General features: G+C 42.1%; 1 protein-coding gene across 1 annotated transcript in view; it reads right to left on the reverse strand.

Annotated features, from left to right (window-relative positions):
- LOC122250298 (cysteine and glycine-rich protein 1) overlaps nt 1-7,500 on the reverse strand; it is a 25,678-nt gene that overhangs the window by 6,898 nt on the left and 11,280 nt on the right. The gene's annotated exons all lie outside the window — the stretch shown is intronic.

A 7,500-nucleotide genomic window follows, 5' to 3' on the forward strand; every position in this document is an offset into this window, starting at 1 on the left:
GAACATGGCAAATATCAAAGCCTCGAATGCACACTAAGGACTTTACTCAGAACATCCCGCCGACCAGGCGCTTCCTCATCACCATTCATATCCGCAGATGGACCCTGTACGCACATGCACGGGGCCTCATTACTCATTATGGTAGATCATTGTTTTATATATTTACTAGTAATCATATATTATAATGGCCGCAGGGACTCGTTCAACATTTTGCCAAATATGTTATTTTCTCTTTCTCTTTTTCTTTATCTATCCCTTCTCTTTTGCATTAAGAAAGTGAAGCATACACATATCCATACAAACACAAACAAACATTCACTCACTCTCTCATACACAAATACACACTCTGACGCCAGTGATGACCTGTGCACGAGCCCAGCAAGGCTTCCCTCTAAACCGGTCGGCTGAGCAGCCTGACACTACTACACCGATGCCAGCTGTTCTCTGCGTCCGGATCCCGCGGTTGCCCGAATCTCACAGTCTGCGCTGTGGCGTATGCAACGCCTTAACACAATGCAAAATCGCAGGTTCGCACTATGACGACAGGCGACACTTCGCACAGGGTGAGAATGCTCGGAAGTGAGCTCCGTTTTCGTTAGTTTCCATCCCATATGTTAATTTATTTATTTACCAAATCACTTACTCACATTAGATGACGGACAACATATCTGTGAATATATTTCAGGTGTGTTGACATGAGCGATCAAATATTCCCAGGTTATCCGAGCACTGGTACAGCCTACCCAAGTCGGAGTTAGCCGATACTTAACCAATACGTATTTTAAGATAAACAATTCCCTCTTGCATGAAATATATTTTTTTCTCTCTCTTTTCTCATTTATGCTCCCAAATCGCCTCCTCTTCTACAACTTTCCACACCGCCCTCCCCCTTCCCATTTCCTTCCGTCTCCCACACACATCCAAATAGCTCGCTCCCTCCCCCTTCCCAAGGGTGAGACCTGGGTAGTAAGCACACAAACCCATGTTGACTCACGTCCACCATCAGAGGTTATGGAAGGGGAAGGCTTAACCCAAACACACCTCGCACCTTTGCCTCGTCTCACCTTCGCAGTTCCCATAAAATGTTGTTCAACTATTCCTTGCCATAATCTAAAATGAAACATATTCGCTTACGACATAGGCGACTGAAAGTGAATACCATACACAAAGGCAAATAAAATAACAAGAAAATCATATCTATCAATATATATGTAAATAGTTACCCTTCTGAATCCCATAGCGACTACTGTTCGCATTCCATAAACAGCGCGTTGAGTATGACGTCACAATATAACCCCTGTTCTACTTCATGAAATATTTAGGTTTTACCTGTCCACCTGACCCCGTCCTCCCAACTCCTATTGTTTACATACATAACCTCACTCACCATCTTCCTAACCCCCCCTCATTCTTTTGCTTCTAAGACACACACACACACACACACACACACACACACACACACACACAAACACATACACAGACACACACACACACAAACATACACACACACACATACAAACATACACACACACACACACACATACACACACACAAACACACACACACACACACACATACTGCGTCACACTCGCTCACTACATTCTCCCATACAATCTCTCTCGCAAATGCATACTTCCTGAATCTCGGAAAACCAAACAGTTTCACACATAGGCATCGCTTGAGTAGAATTCGTCATTCATTAAATATTTACTCGCTGTTTAAACCGCCTGTCATTCTTTGTCACACACTCGTCATTATTCAAATTACCCATGACTTCATCCATCAGTCACCCTTCAACGCTCATTATTTTCTTGACAATATCAACGTGTCCCTCATTTTTAAAGTACCTATTCAACACATTCCATCCAAGTGTGAAGCACTTACGATGCGATAACTCACGATCATTCCCTCCGCCATGAAGTGGTTGTGATAAGGTTCGAAGACGCCACGAATCAATGTGATCTTATCAGGACCCTTCACTGCGTGTTACACGCAGCTCCGGCACAGCTGTTGTTTGGTGTCACAGGCACTGCCCGACGTCAGTGCTGGACGTCCACGATTAAGTGAGAGTCAACGATGGATGCAGAGAAAGAGAGAGAGAGAGAGAGAGAGAGAGAGAGAGAGAGAGAGAGAGAGAGAGAGAGAGAGAGAGAGAGAGAGAGAGAGAGAGAGAGAGAGAGAGAGCGAAGAAAATGAAGGAGATGAAACATGTAAAAATGAAAAAGAGGGTGAGAGATGAAGTTAGGGGAGTGAGTGAAAGACGGAGAAAGAACGTTTGCAGCAGACGCTACTATTATCTGAATTAGAGTCTGTGGTTCTAGAGAAAGGCCTACCCGAGGAAGACACATCATGTAAAATATGTGCCACGTACCAAAGGCCTAAAATAACAATTTTCTCTAACTCATCTCTGGGAGGGCGTGGTCTACGGTGGCGTGGTTCTTGGAGCTTCGGGATGATGTAACCTTTGGCAAATTTCAAACACACGATAACGTTTGTTTGATAGAGCGCAGCACTAGTGGGAACGAAAACACCACATGCGTGCATAACGAAATCGTCCGTGAGCCATCTATGGCAGTAAGAGTAATGACCCTTTGACCCCACGACCCAAAATGGGTCACCTGAGTGACACGTGACACAAAGAGTTTCCGCACACGGCCCGATTGTTTTGGCAATGATGAAACATGCCCTCACACAGAGACCTTTCCCGTGTTTACAGAGACCCATTTCTTCTTAAAACAGTTAGGATTATAAAAGTAACAATGGGGCTGTGAAGGGGCACGTGACTCCAAGAAACCACGGTACTACAGTCTTACGACCTTGCATGTCGCCTGACGTGACGTAAGCCTGTGCGCCTGAACGACTTGCCTCCCGTAATCAGCTTACAGGTGAATATACAAACCTTATGCAACTCACAGTCACCTGCATGTTAGACCAAGACACTAAATCTTTCGCGTATGTGAACGCAAGCCTAACAATGTTGGCATTTCCTGGAACTGTCACAAAATACATATTTAGCTTTATCATTGAACTTATTATCTAAGAATGTAAATGTCTGGTCGGTTAAATTCTACGTGAAAGGCGAATACCATCGAACAACAGATCTTGTGATATCTTAACACTATCCATCGAAATTCACCTGAAAGAAGATAAGTCTCAGAAATAAATCTGATAAATCCTAAACTGTGTCTTATAACCGTTCGCAATAATAAAAAACTAAATATTTTTGTTCAGACCTACTGTTTCCAAATCTTTAAAAAAAATCCCATTAACCAACTAATATTCCTATCGACCCTTTCTCTTTGACGCTGCACATCTGGAAGAGAACGTTGATGGAAGTGAAAGGAGTCAATTACACTGCTGAAATGGAAAGCAAGACAACAATGAAATAATCACCTCTAAAATGCATTCCGTTCCACAAAATAGTGCAAAAAACGTACGTATATGGGAAAGTTCCCGAAAATGTACCTACTTAAAGTTTTCTCTGTCGAATAATACTAGAAAGACAAAGAGAGAAAGTTAATTATCGCCACACATTAAATACTTCTTTCCGTAGAGTAAGCTGCAGTAGACAATACACACGCGGAAGAGTACACCGTAGAGTTCACGCAACAGGAAATCACTCCTCCAAGAAAGTGATATAAAAAACGCCATTGTATTCATTGTCTTGTTTATTTAATTTTCAGCAATCTACATGGTATGAGGTTACGCCCTTTGGTGGATTCTGTAAAACAATTGTATTGCCATTTTCCCTTGTCACGCTCAAGTGCTTCCCCCTAGCGGTTGTGCCGAACACTACTAATTATTATTAAGGCCTTGACAAGTGAGTCTCCACATGCGTAGTACTGAAATATGAGACTTTCGGCATGAATATTCATCAAACTGAAAAAATTCAGAGATTCAAGTAATGCAACAGACGATGTAAGTTGCCGCAAGACGCCCTCGAGATACGAACTGCTGAATCGCTTCTTTTAAAGACAAAAAAAGCAAAGACAAGGGAAGACTTCTGATCTCGACGGTGTTCATATGCATAGATGCATGACATAATGGCGTCGAAATTAAGGACTACGCAATGAGGTTGTGACATTTGAAATGACATCATTACACCTTTAATGAAGCAAATGACGACATTTCTGCGAGGCAGATCGCAGACACGGGGACGGCAATGTTCTTGATACATAGCCATAAATTAATATATGACCTCATGAAATGCAAACTATTTTCCATTAAACAATATAGTGAAACAAATACAATGAAAAGAGGAAATTAAATAATTCGAGAACACATTTTTAACACGGAGAATATCCTCAAATACTCGCAGTCGCTTCTGGTGCTTCATTCACGTTCGCTCCTATACCGCCGTGTCGCCTGCTTCCGATTCCTCGGTTTCTGCCGTCTGCCCTGGATGGTTGTCTGTGTGTCTGCTTTCCTTTCTATCTTAGCTGTTCTTGCCGTACCGATAACTCGACAGACTGTCTTCTTTCCGATAAAATGACCTGTGTGCTGGCTTTCCTCATAGGTCGACTTGTCTGCCTTTCTCTCTGTCAAGTCTGAGCCAATCCTTCTGATAAGTTGATCTGTATGCTGTATTTTCTGCCAAGTTAGTCTGCCTGCCTGATTTCATGATAATATTTGACAATTGTGTGTATATTGTGTACCTATAATGCTTGATAAAATAACATATGTAACGGATTTCCTGATAACAGTTTATCTTTGTAGCTGCCTTTCCTGAAAACAGTCGACCTACACGCTGACAGCGACCGACTGCATCTGGTTGTCTGAAAGCAGTCGACCTGTGAGCCTGCTTTGCTAGTAACAATCGACCTGGTTGTCTGGTTTCCCAATAGGAGACTCCATTTTGACAAATGCAGAAAAAGTGCGAGGCCGAATAATTGCACACAGCAACTTATGTAAATGCTGCGTTTGGAATTATATCTTTATCAGAAGTATCTGTAATTCTAATAAAATCTGAAGTCAATTACATCTCTTCAGTTCCATTCATCCCTTTTTCTTCCTGAAAGCAGGCGACCTTTCTGTTCTCGTATTTGTTTACAGTTGATATGTGTATCTGCTCTGCTGATATCAGTTGGTCCTTGTGACTGCTCTGCTGATATCAGTCGAAGAGCGTGCCTTATTTCCAAATAACAGTCGCTCTGTCTGCCTGCTTTTCTTCCTCCTCCCTGCTTGCTTCCTAGTCTGACGCTCTTTTAGCGACGCCCTTGGATTCCGCATCAAAATTGTCCATAATGACATAGAGTGTCCACAATGGCCTAACGCTTCCACAATGGCTCTTCTACGCACGGATTACAACTCCTCCCACCCCACCCCCTTTGCGCCCCCTCCCCCGCCCCCTCCCCCTCACCAACACCCCTGCTCTCCAACTCCTCGAACATCCGGTAATTGTGCTGCGATTATGTTGTTTTCACTTTTTTCATCTCCTCGCCGGCGGTACTCCGGTTCAGGAGGTCGGCTTTTGTTTACAACCTGAAATCTGATGTAAACAAACCCAACTCCCGACCCTCCAGGGGGACAATGGGACAGGGAGGGAGAGGGAGTGGGGAGGGGGGAGAGGGGAAGGGAGGAGAGGTGAGGGGAGGGAGAGAGGGGGAGAGAGAGAGAGAGAGAGAGAGAGAGAGAGAGAGAGAGAGAGAGAGAGAGAGAGAGAGAGAGAGAGAGAGAGAGAGAGAGAGAGAGACTATATCACATACACATACATACAAACACACAAGCATATGTATATGCATATGCATATGTATATGTATGTGTGTATATATGTATGTATATATATGTATATATACATATATATACATATATATAAATATATATATATACATATATATATATATATATATATATATATATATATATATATATATTCTATATATATATATATATATATATATATATATATATATATATATATATATATATATATATCCTGTATATATGTATATATATATATATATATATCCTGTATATATGTATATATATATATATATATATATATATATATATATATATATATATAATATATATATATAATTATATATGTATCTTATATCTATATATATATATATATATATATATATATATATATATATAGAGAGAGAGAGAGAGAGAGAGAGAGAGAGAGAGAGAGATACACACACATACACTCACACATATATATTTGTATATATATATATTAATCTAATGATTTACTTACAACTTACTTCCATATAATTTTTAAGCTCCATGCACCGTTGTCATAATTCCTTTCATGCGCCATGATACAGGATTCGAAGCTCACATCCAGCCGGAAGTACCATATTTTTTTGAAAAAATAAAATTCTTTCGCGCCGCTTCAGACTTAACCACATCCTTTCCCCAGGGGCCGGTTCTCGCCTCCTTCACCTCTTCCTCTTTGCTTATGGACATCGCCCGCGCAGTGCCTTTCCCTCTTTCGTTCTCCTGCAAGGCGTCGTGTCCTGACAACCACCCGTCCCTCCCCTCTCTTCCCTTCCTTCCTTACGCCTGCACGTCTACAGCGGGCTTCGTCCCCGTTGTGTTTCCATTCGTATCCTTCTTTTCCATTCGTGTTCTACTTAGGCTTCCTCATGGAGGTCTTTGCTTACCTTTCACTTTCATCTGTTCCTAACCTTTCAGTGAAAGGGCGCCCTTATTCTCTCAACCGTTTATCCAATCATTCATTTCGTTTCCTTAATCCTTGCCGCCTTTTCCTCCCCCTCACCTTCCTACGTGTTCTCTCCTTCGAATGTCGCTTCCTACATGACGTTCTTCCGAGTCTGTTCTTCAATCTCCAATGCATTATTTCGCTGCCCTTCCCTGTCTGCTTTTCCGTTTCCAAGCGACCCCTCCGTTAATCTGGCGCTGGCTTTCCCGAGACCCACACGGCACCGCCGCACCCTCACAAGGGAGTGGCGTACCGACCTTTTTTTATAAACAGCCCTCTTGTGACCTTAGCGCGGTGTTGCTAGCCTCCCTCGCGCTTGGTGTCCTTCCCACACGAGGCGACGAGTCCTAAAATAACACACCGGATACTACTCTGGACACATTCGACACCTTGTCCTGCGTCGGTTACATAAGATGTTACACAAAACCTGCGTGACGCCACTCAGACGCAAGGATATTGCCGACGTCAGGTTTCCCTTCTTTCGCAGAATTATCTATTTTTTACGCGTGACACGGCATTCGCCCTCAATCAGCGTTTCAGACTGGAGCCACAATAACGAAACGGTAATGATCATTAAATAGCAAGGATCGATATCGTTTTAATAAAAATGTGATCAATGGCTGATAAATACACAGGGTGCTGCCATTTTAAGAGTACTGGACAAGTATCTATGAAAAAAATGTGAAACACGTTACTATCACTGACTTGCAAATAACTATATTTCGTAAATATTAATATAATGTGTTCATATACACCCGTTGGATTCAAAACTTGGAGAATTAAATTAATTGAAGCATCTTTTCTTAATTCCTCCTACACGCACCTGTATA

The sequence above is a fragment of the Penaeus japonicus genome, unplaced genomic scaffold (assembly GCF_977035675.1).
Source record: "Penaeus japonicus unplaced genomic scaffold, GWHDUDI00000001_assembly GWHDUDI00000005, whole genome shotgun sequence".
NCBI lineage: Eukaryota > Metazoa > Arthropoda > Malacostraca > Decapoda > Penaeidae > Penaeus > Penaeus japonicus.